The sequence below is a fragment of the Felis catus genome, chromosome A1 (genome assembly GCF_018350175.1).
Source record: "Felis catus isolate Fca126 chromosome A1, F.catus_Fca126_mat1.0, whole genome shotgun sequence".
Lineage (NCBI taxonomy): Eukaryota > Metazoa > Chordata > Mammalia > Carnivora > Felidae > Felis > Felis catus.
In genome coordinates, this window is record NC_058368.1 from 82995095 (window position 1) to 83007344 (window position 12250).

Genomic DNA, 12250 nt, shown 5'->3' on the forward strand with positions numbered 1-12250 from the left:
TGGGCTCTGTGCTGACAGCTCAGAGACTGGAGCTTGCTTCAGATTCTGTGTCTCCTTCTCCATGCCCCTCCCCCACTCACACTCTGAGGGTCTCTTAAAAATAAAAAAAAAAAACATTTAAAAAATTAGAAAAAAAACCTTATTGCCCACAAATTAGGATAAAATATATGGCCTTTATCTTTATTGAAAAAATTACCACAAAGAAAACAAAAAGAGTGATCAGTAATATACAATTGTTTGGTCAAATCTCAATTATTTTAATCTTCTAGGTTATTTTAGTCCTTGTCTTCAACCCTGAAATAATATTGCCCTTAAGGTGTAAAAAAGGTGAAATTGGTCTTCTTATGAGACTGCAGGACTGAGAGTTTCCTCTACATTTTTACAGAACAGATCCTCTCAATTACTCTTCCCATGGTCCCTATCACCTCTTTTTTTTTTTTCAAGGCTGTAGATTGAGCATTTGGGTTGAATATTTGGGTAAGCATGGTGTAGAAGACAACAAGAACCTTGTTGTCTCTTGGAGATTGGAGAGATCTTGGGTATAGATAAGTGTAAACAAAGGGTGAATATTAGAAAGTCACCACAACGAAGTGGGTGCGGTGTGTCAAATAGGCCTTCTTCCTCCCTTCCGCTGAGTGCATGCTGTAGATGTCAAGGAGAATGTGGCCATAGGAACATGCAATGCCAATTAAAAGAAACACAATCAATAGTGTGGTGCTTCCAAACACTGTATTCTCAGGCTGAGATGCCCATGCAGGCCAGTACCATTGGCCGGGTTCATGCAGGCCAATATGTCCAGTACATCAAAGAAGAAATGGTTGCCAGTTCTGGATTGACAGTAAGGTAAATGGAGGGCATATACAGTGTGGGAACAACAGTTGATTGAGCCCATTATCCAGGATCCCATTATCATCAACACACAGACTCTTTTACTCATATGAACGGGATAGTGGAGAAGAAAGCAAATAGCCACCTAGCTATCATATGCCATAGTGGTCAATAGTAATCCTTTTGCACCTACCAAAGTCAAAATAAAGAAGCTCTGAATCCCTCACCCAATGAAAGAAATAGACTTGTTTTGAAAGAGATAATTGGACACCATCCTGGGGACAATGGTGGAGATGTAGTTCAGGTCCACGAGGGAGAACTAAGTACAAAATGCATGCATGCATGGAGATAGGTGTCCAGGAGGATGAGGATGATCATAGACAGGTTGTCAAAAAGAGAAAATAAGAGAATGAGAAAAATTAGAATGAATAACTATTCGATTCTTCCTATATTACTATAATTTATCTCAAGAAGATTTTAAGATCTCTTGTTTAGGTGATAGTGAGAATTATCAAATAAACTAACACCATGTTTTATAGTACCATTACATATTATATATGTAACCAATAAATTCTAATGATGGAACAATGCCATCAATGCATGTCCCCAAACATAAAACATAACTATGTTGAACGGGGAGATAGGGAAAGAGGAAAAAGTCGGTGATGTAGTGAGGGGCAACATTCCATCCACAGTGGCCTAAGGTACAAATTATGGTCTCATATTTGGATTTATGAGTCAACCATTAGAAGATAAGCATATTGTTTACAATATCAAGAAAGTACTGGGAAAAATTATGAAATAATTTGAAGTATTTTCCTTAGGGGTCTGGAGGTGTGGGTTATGGGAATACCAGTTTACCCTGTAGTTGGTTGATGCCCTGTCAATGCATTATTTGAATAAAATATGGAAGTTATATAAAAGGTCTTTCCATTAATAAATTGCATGTACTCAAATTATTGGATATGTCAATGCCCAAATCCACTGTGAAAAAACCTACAGCATTTCCCTGAGTCTATTAGGAGCAATTAATTTTCAATTGTTGTGCAATAATTGTCAACATTCAGAGGAAAAATTGAGTGTTAGTTTTGTTTATAAGTTGTCATTTGGATGAGCATAAAACCAGCATATTAGACTAGTATCATAAAGTAATTTATATTAGTTTCAATTATTGACAAGATTAAAAATGTAATATTTGTAATTACCAAGGAAATTAAAATTGCTAGTACTTATATCATTTTGATTATTTTTTAATTTGTTTATTTAAATTCATGTTAATTGATATACAGTGTAGTATTGGTTTCAGGAGTTGAATGTAGTGATTCATAATTTCCATATAACACCCAGTGCTCATCCCAAAAAGTGCCCTCCCTAATGCCCATCACCCATTTAGCATATATACCACCGACCTCCCTCCAGCAACTCTCAGTTTGTTCTCTGTATTTAAGCGTTTTTTATGGTTTGTCTCCTTATTTGTTTTTATCTTATTTCTCCTTCCCTTCCCTTATGTTCATCTGTTTTGTTTCTTAAATCCCACCTATGTGTGAAATCATAGGATATTATGTCTTTCTCTGACTGACTTACTTTGCTTAACATATTACACTCTAGTTCCATCCACATTGTTACAAATGGCAAGATTTCATTCTTTTTGATCACCAAGTAGTACTCCATTGTATGTATATACCACTATACTTTATCCATTCATCAGTTACTGGATGGCTTTTTCCAGTGGGCTCTTTCCATTTGGGCTCTTTCGACAATATGCCTATTGTTGATAGTGATGCTATAAACAATGGGGTGAGTGTGCCCCTTTGAATCAGCATTTCTGTATCCCTTGGATAAATACCTAGTAGTGAAATTCCTGAATCATAGGGTAGTTCTATTTTTAATTTTTTGAGGAACCTCCATACTGTTTATCAGAGTGGATGCACCAGTTGAAATTCCCAATAACAGTGCAAAGGGTTCCTCTTTCTCCACCTCCTTGCCAACATCTGTTGTTTCCTGAGTTGTTAATTTTAGCCGTTATGACAGGTATGATGTGGCATATCATTGTAGTTTTGATTTCTATTTTCTTGAATTTGAGCTGATGTTGAATATCTTCTCATGTGTTTGTTAGTCATCTGGATGTCTTCTTTGGAAAATGTCTATTCGTGACTTCTGCCCATTTATTAACTAGAATATTTGGTTTTTCTGGATGTTGAATTGTATAAGTTATTTATATATTTTATTGGATATATCATTCAGAAACATCTCCTCCCACTCTGTTGCCTCTTAGTTTTGCTGACTGTTTCTTTTGCTGTGCAGAAGCTTTATATTTTGATATCCCAATAGTTTATTGTTTGCTTTGTTTCCCTTTCCTCAAGAGACATGTCTAGAAAAAACTTGCTCCAGCTGATGTCATAAAAGCTATTGCCTATGTTCTCTTCAAGTATTTTAATGGTTTCAGGTCTCATATTTAGATCTGTAACCAATTTTGAATTTATTTTGTGTTTGGTGTAAGAATGTGGTCCAGTTTCATTCTTTTACATGAAACTGTCCAGTTTTCCCAACACCATTCGTTGAAGAGACTTTTTCACACTTGCAATTCTTTCCTGCTTTATCAAAGTTTAATTCGCCATGTAGTTGTGTATTAATTTCTGGGTTTTCCATTCTGCTTCATTGATCCGTGTGTCTATATTTGTGACAGTACCATAGTGCTTTGACCACTACAGCTTTGAAAGAAAGGGTAATATTCATATGATCATTTCAATAGACACAGAAAAAGTATTTATTATGAACATCCATTCATAATAAAAAATCTAAACACAGTAGATTTAGAGGGAACACAACATGATAAAAATCATATATAAAAAACAAAAGTAAAGTTAATATCATCATCTATAGGGACAAACTGAGAGTTTTCCTATATGACCAGGAAAGAGACAGGGATATTCACTTTCACTACTGTTATTAAACATATTACTGGAAATCTTAGCCACATCAATCAAACGACACAAAGAAATAAAAGACATCCAAGTTGGCATGGAAGCAGTCGACTTTAACTCTTTGCAAATTACATATTCTATATAGGAAACCAGAAAGATTCCACCAAAAAAACTGCTAGAACTGGTAAATAAATTTAGCAATGTCACAGGATACACAAAGCACAGGGGCCCCTGGGTGGCTCAGTCGGCTGAATGACTGACTTCATCTCATGGCATGATCTTGTGGTTCATGAGTTCGAGCCCCACATCAGGCTCACTGCTGTCAGTTTCTCCACTCAGAGCTCCCTTTTATCCTCTGTCCCTCTTTCTTCCCCTTCTCCAAATAAATACATATAAAAAAAAATTAAACACAGAATGTTATTTCATTTTTAAACACCAATAATGACACAACATAAAGAGAAATGAAAAAATCAATCCCATTTACAACTACAAAAAAACAAGATACCTATAAATTTACCTAAATATGTGAAAAAACTATCCTTTGAAAATTGTAAAACACTGATGAAACAAATTAAAAATGACACACACAAATTTCAAGATATGCCATCCTCATGGATTGCATGCACAAATATTGTTAAAATGTCTATACTACCCAAAGAAATCTACACATTTAATGCAGTCTATATAAAAATAACAATTTTCACAGAGTTAAAACAAACAATACTAAAATTTGTATGGAACCACAAAAGACCCTGAAAAGCCAAACAACCTTGAAAAAGCAAAGCAAAGCTGGGGTCATAAGAATTATGGACTTAAAGTTTTATTATATAGCTGTAGTGATCAAAACAGTATGATAATTGCATTTATATTCATCAATATTTGTACTTACTTTTATTGTTTTTCAATGTCCTTATACGACTTTAGTGCCAGAGGAATACTGGCCTCATAAAAATAGGTTTTGTGATTTCCCCTTTTCTGCAATTTTTGAGAAAAGTTTGAGAAAGAGCAATGTTAATTCTATTATTATTTACTTGTGGGTTTTTTGTTTTCTGGTTTTTTTTTAGAATTCAAAAATGATATCATCTGCTCCAGGTCTCTGTTGTGTTGTTTCTTTAGATGTTAGGTAAAATATTCTATCTTTTTGTTCATTATTAGTCTGCTCAGAAATTTGATTATTGTATGATTCAGTTTTGGTATGTGTATATACCTAGGAATTTATCTATTTACTCTACGATATCTGTTTTTTGTCATGTAAATAAATTGTTAATAGTAGTCTTTTATAATCTCTTGTATTTCTCTGGTATCAAATATAATATTCCTTCTTTTGTTTATAATTTATCTGTTTACTGAATCTCTTTTTTTCTTGATCAATCAAGCTAGATCTCTTCAGTTAAGATGGTAGAGGAGTAAGACAACCCTAAGCTTGCCTAGCATTTTGAACACAAATGGATAAATATCAAATGATTCTGAATACACAAGAAGTCTCTCTGAGTACTGAGAGAAAAAATTACACATCTAGAGGCAGACAAAAGGCCACATCATGGAAGGTAGGAACTGTGGAGTTGTTTTGGGGGAGAAAAGAACTACAGGTGCTGCCAAGAGGAGTAATACTTGATCATGAAGATAGAAGAATATGAGAGAGAGAGAGAATTATGCAGGGGCTCACACAAGAAAACACTTTCCCCAAAATGCCTGAATGGCTCAGGCTATTGAGTGTCACACTCTTGATTTTGGTTCAGGACATGATCCCAGGTTCACGGGATTAAGCCCTGTGTTGGGCTCTGTGCTGAGCATAGAGGCTGCTTAAGTTTCTCTCTCCCTCTGCCCCTCTCGCCCACTCACTCATGCTCTATCTCTCTCTCAAATTAAAAAAGAAAGAAGAAAGAAAGGAAAAGAGAAGGAAAGAAAGGAAGAAAGAAAATTTCCCTAAAACCATTAACTGAGAAAAGGAGGGGGACTGAATACTGTAAATTTTTTTATGCAGTAGATCTCAAAGTCTGAAATTTTAGAAGTCTGTGCCATCACCAGGGCCATGCCTGGCAGCTTAGTGGTGCTTCTTTGGGGAAGGAGGTCAGAGGCCCAGGATAAGACAGCACTGGCTCAGGATCTTCTAGATTACATATTGATAAATGTTTCCCATTCCTGGAGTGCATTTAGAGTCATGGCATGGCATCTCTGGGGACAAAAGTGTTGGTGGTCTCCAACATGTTGCCTGGTTCACCAACATAGTACAGAGATAACTATTGAGGGCTGTAAACCTTGGTGCCAGCTTTTTGCTATGCTTTACCACAAACTCTTAACTTGTGCATGGTTGGATGACCATCTTCTGGTACAAACTGACACCTGACACAGTATGGTGAGACCCTCCCCCAGAGGATCAGAGTGGGTCTGAGCTGTGCCAGGTTCCTAAAATTTATGGTTTTTAAAAACACAGCTATATCCCTGAGATTAAAAAAAGGAGTACTGTGCTGCCTGGCATCCAGAAACCTCAGACATAGAGTGAAGGCAGGAATCTGACAGAAGTTGGGAACACAAGAGGGGGGAGTGTTTGTTCTTGTGTGAAGTCTTACTAAAGAAGGAGGGTGTAAAATATCTGCTCTGGGGATGAGAGACTGACACAATGTCATTACCTTCCATACACCAGGACTGACCAACTTCCATGAGCAACAGAGTGCACACTAGTGGAGGCTAGAGCTGTTTACAACAATCACCAAACCCTGACATCTTGCAGGTGTATCTTTATTATGCCAAGTTTACGTGAGAATCAGTGCAACAGGCACCTCACCCAGAAGACCAACACAAGCCCTTCAACTCACTAAGTTCACTGATCATAGAGTGCTGCAGTTTCACCTCTAGGCAGAACTGGATCTAGCTTCATGTGGGTTTTTTGTTTGTTTCTATGTTTGTTTGCTTTTTATTTTGTTTTGTTTTGTTAGCTTCTGGTTTTCTTGTTGTTGTGGTTGTTTTCCTTTTCTTGGATACAGAAAGAGCAAATTTATTTCATTATTTATTTTATTTTATTTTATTTTATTTTTGTTTTATTTATCTCTTCTCTTCTTTTTTTCCAACAAGCTTCTTTTAACACCAGACCGAATCAAAACTAGGATCTATCTTCCTTTATTTGATTTTTTTAATTGTTTAAAAATTTGTAAATATTATGTTATTTTCTTCCTCCTAAAAGAAGAGAAAGAGGGATTAACTCCACAAAAAAAAGGAATCAGGAATAAATGAAGTCTATGAATTTAATCAATAAGTCAGACGTCTAAATTAGAATTAAAAAAAACTATTATAAGAATTCTATCTGGGCTTGAAGAAAGCATAGAAGGCACTAGAGAATCCCTTACTGCAGAGATAAAAGAGACAAAATCTAGTCAGGCCAAGATTAAAAATGCTATAACAAAGATACAAACTTGAATGGATGATAGTGAGGATGGACAAAGTAGAGGAACATAGTAGTGATGTAGAACATAATATTATGGAAAATAGTCAAGCTGAAAATAAGAGGAAAAAAAAAGTAATGGATAAGGAAGATAGACTTAGGGAACTAAGCAACTTATTAAACTGGAAAGCATTTGTATCATAAGAGTCCCAGAAGATGAAGGCAGTGGAAAAGAGGCAGGTTTATGTGAGAAAATATTAGTTGAACATTTCCCTAATCTGGTAAAGGGAACAGACAAAAAAAACCAAGAAGCACAGAGAACTCCCATTATATTCAACAAAAGCTGACCATAACCAGGACATATCATAGTCAAATTCACAAAAAAACACAGACAAAGAAAGAATCCTGAAAGTAGCAAAACACAAAAAGTCCTTAACCTACATAGGGAGACAGATCAGATTCACAACATATCTATGCATAAAAACTTTCCAGTCCAGAAGGGAATGGCAGGCTATCTTAAATGTTCTAATGGGGAAAATAGGCAACCAATAATACTCTACCCTACAAAACTGTCATTCAGAATAGGAAAGATAAGGAGTTTTCCAGACAAACAAAAACTAAAGGAATTAGTGACCACTAAAAGAGCCCTGCAAGCAATATTAAGGGGGACTCTATGAGTGGGAAGGAAAGACCAACAGTGACAAAGACTAGAGGGGAATATTATCAGGAACACCAACTTTGCAGGTAACTTAATGCACTAAACTCATGTCATTCAAAAATCACCCTGAAAACAAAAGGAATAAATTCTCTAATTACAAGACACAGGTTATCAGAAGGAATTAAAAAAAAAAACAAGACTTAGCTATATACTGCCTACAGGAGACTCATTTTAGACTTAAAGACATTGGCAGATTGAAAGTGAGAGGATGGAGAAAAATCTATAATGCTAATGAATTCCAAAAGAAAGCCAGTGTAGCCATACTTATATTGGACAAGTAGATTTTAAACAAAAGCCTGCCACAGAAGATGATGGCAGACATTATATCATAATTAAGGGGCCTATCCATCAAGAAGAGCTAAGAGTTGTAAATATGCCACCTCCTTGGGGCCCTCACTACATGAAACAATAAGAAACTCATTGAAAATAATACAATAATTGTAGGGAATTTGACACGTCACTTACAGCCATGGACAGATCATCTAAGCAGAAAATAAACAAGGAAACAATAGCTTTGAATGAAACATTTGCCCAGATGGACTATATATATAACATTTCATCCTAAAGCAGCAGAATACATATTCTTTTCAAATACACATGGAGCATTCTCCAAAATAGATCATACGTGAGGTCGCAAATCAGCCCTCAACAAGTACAAATAGATTAAGATCACAGCATGCGTATTTCCACACCAAAATGTTATGAACTTAAAGTCAATCACAAGAAATTCAGAAAGACCACAAAGGAGGTTATAGTTAAAGAACATCATTCTAGAGAATGAGTATGTTAAACAAGAAATTAAAGAGGAAATAAAAATGATCATGGAAGTAAATAAAAATGAAAATACAACAATCCAAAAGATTTTGGATATAGCAAAGCAGTCTTAAGAGGGAAGTGTATTGCAATAAAGGTTTACATCAAAAAGCAAGAAATGTTTCAAAAGACATAACATAATCTTAAACCTAAAGGAGCTAGAAAAGGAACAGCAAAAAAAAGCCTGAAGTCAGCAGAGGAGAGAAAATAATAAAGAATAGGGCCGGTATAAATGATATAGAAACATAGAAACAAAAATTAGTAGGACAGATGAATGAAACTAAGAATGGTTCTTCAGGAGAATCAATAAAATGATAAACCCTTAGCCAGACTTATGAAAGTGAAAAGGGAAAAGATCCAAATAAATAAATCCACAAATGAAATGGGAGAGAGCACAACCAACACAAGAATACAAAAAAAAAAACTATAAGAGAATATTACAAAAACTATATTCCAACAGACTAGGCAACCTAGAAGAAAGTGATTAATTACTAGAAATAGTCAAACAACCAAAACTGAAACAGGAAGAAATAGAAAATTTAAACAGACCGATAACCAGAAAAAAAACTTGAAACAGACATAAAAAAATCTCCCAAAAGGAGCCAAGATGGTAGAACAGCATGGAATTTTGGTGTGTGTGTGTCTCACAACCATGAAATACAGCCAGAGCAACACTAAAACATCCTGCACACCTAGAAAACTGATTAGAGGATTAACACAATGATATGCACAACTTGAACCACAGAACTCAGCAGGTTTGTGGTGTGGAAAGGGGAACTGGGGGAGAGAGAAGCCATGGAGGGCAGGGAGCTGTTTTGCTTTCAGAGAAAGGATGGAGATGGGGGGAATAATATGGGAAAAACATCCCCCCAAAAGCAGCAGGAGAGACAGTGGAAAAGTGGAAACAGCCATAGGGACTGAGCTAAAAAGAAAGGGTTTAAATTCCATTAAGACTCTATAAACGGGGAGTGCAGAGTCTGAAACTCCACAGCTCAATACCTGGTGGTGCTCTGGTGGGAAGGGCAAAGCCCCAAGAGCAGAGTGAAGTCCAGGGGTCTCTGGACCACACAGGGAGAGGTGGTTCCCCTGCTGGGAGAATATCTTGTAGAGGCTGTGTGGCTCCCCCAAAGGCAAAGTCCCCAGTGGTCTCAGGAGAACAACCACATTCACTGGTGTTGGAACAAGGTCATTGGGGGTGAAGTCTGGTGCCAGGGGCGTGTTGTGATTTGCCTTAATACATAAAACACTGCTGCTACATGATCACGTAAACTTTTTCTGGGGTGGTCTGGCACCCAGCTGCAGTCTCTGGGAATTGGCAGCAGCACCTTCCCGCGAACATTCCTGGGTGCAGCCAGCACCTGGCCATTGCTCAGTGAGACCTTCCGGCATATGGGCAGAGCAGGTCAAAGCAGTCCCTCAGAAGTACAGGGTCAGGAAACACAGCCACATCTGAGATAAAACTCAGGAAGGAGGTGCTGTCTGGGAACCTGACGGCTTGGTCATGGACAGTGTAAATGTGAGGAGTGTATGGAAGCTGAAGACAAAGGATGGGTGGGAGATTGCTATAGGGGAGAACAGAGTTCTAAAACTAGAGACTGGGTAGCTGGGTGACACCATTTACACCGCTCCCGTGCATGCACATACACACCTACAAGGGCCATAACAATCCACCCCACTAAGCTAAGCAGCACCATCTAGTGGAGAACAGACTCATTACACCAAGCCCCACCCAATTGGGCTAACCTCACTCTTCAGGAACACAAGTCTCATCACCTGGTTAGTTTACCGACTATAAAGCACTTTACATTTTGACTTCTAGGGGAAAACGAAGTCATTTCAATCGAATTTCAGTCTGTTCACTGGTCGATATATTCAATTTTTGTTTTTAATTTCCCTTTTTTCTCTTTTTCGCTTATTTTCTTTTTCTTGAATACAAAAAGAAAAAATATTTTTACTTTCAATTCTTATTAAAATATTTTTCTTTATTTTTTTCTAATATGTTTTTTACTTTTGTGTATTTTTTCAAATTCTATTTTACTTCCATCATTTCCTTTTATTTCATTTCAGTGCACTCATTTTTTCAAATTTTCAAATGATATTCTTTCTTTTTTTTTCTTTCCCCTTTTTTCTCTCTTCTATCAAGCCCCTTTCAACACCCAGACCAAAAACAACCTAGGACCTACATCATTTATTTGATTTTTTTATGCTTGTTTTAAATTTTATTTTCTTTTTCAATTTTACTTTCTTTAATTTTTTTAACCTCATTAAGTCATTTTCTCACTTGAAAATAACAAAATGAAGGAATTCACCCCAAAAGAAAGAGCAGAAAGAAACAACAGTCAAGGACTTAACTACCACAGATACAAGCAAGGCTTCTGAACCTGAACTTAGAATCACAATAGTAAGAATACTAGTTGGAATTGAAAATAGATTAGAATCCTTTTTGTGGAGATAAAAGAAGTAAAGGCTAGTTAGAATGAAATAAAAAAATGCTATAACTGAGATGCAATCTTGAATGAATTCTGCAGTGGCAAGGAAGGATGAGGCAGAACAGAGAATCAGTGATATAGATTATAAACTTATGGAGAATAATGAAGCTAAAAAAATAGGGAGACTAAGGCAAAAGAACGTGATTTAAGAATTAGAGAACAGTGACTCATTAAAAACTAACAACATCACAATAACAGGGGTCCCAGAAGACGAAGAAAGAAAAAAAAAAGGAGGGTAGAAGGGTTATGTGAGAAAATCATAGTGGAAAAATTTCCTAACCTAGGGAAAGACACATATACCAAACTCCAGGAAGCACAGAGGACTCCCATTAGATTCAACAAAAACAGTAATCAACAGGGCATTTCATAGTCAAAATCACAAAATAATCAAGCAAGGAAAGAATCATGAAAGCAGCAAGGGAGAAAAAAAGTACTTAACCTAGAAGATAAGACAGATCAGGTTTGCAGCAGACCAAACCACAGAAACTGGCTTTGCAGGCCAGAAAGGAGTGACAGAATATATTCAATGTGCTGAATCAGAAAAATATGCAGCCAAGAATCTTTTATCCAGAAAGTCTGTCATTCAACATAGGAGAGACTAAAAGTTTCTGAGAAAAAACAAAATTAGAGTTCGTGTCCACTAAACCAGCACTGCAAGAAATTTTAAGGTATACTCTCTGAGGGGAGAAAAGATTAAATAAACAAACAAATAAATAAATACCAAAAGTAACAAAGACAAGAAAGGGTCAGAGAAAACCACCAGAAACTCCAACTCTACAATAAACATAATCGCAATAAATTAATATCATTCACTACTCAGTCTAAATGTCAATGGAATAAATTCTCCAATCAAAAGACACAATATAATGGAGAAGCAAACAAGACCCATCTATATGCTGTTTACAAGAGACCCACTTTAGATCTAAAGACACCTTTGGATTGAAAATAAGGGGATGGAGAATTATCTATCATGCTAATGGTCAACAAAAGAATGCCAGGGTAACCATACTTATAACAGACAATCTAGACTTTAAAATAAAGTCTGTAACAAGAGATGAAGAAGGGCATTATACCATAATTAAGGGGCCTATCCACCAAG

At 36.3% G+C, this 12250-nt stretch overlaps 1 pseudogene; it reads right to left on the reverse strand.

The window, feature by feature from the left end:
* Positions 1–371: 371 nt before the first annotated feature.
* The window catches only part of LOC109499939, a 58019-nt pseudogene continuing 46140 nt past the window's right edge, over positions 372–12250 (reverse strand).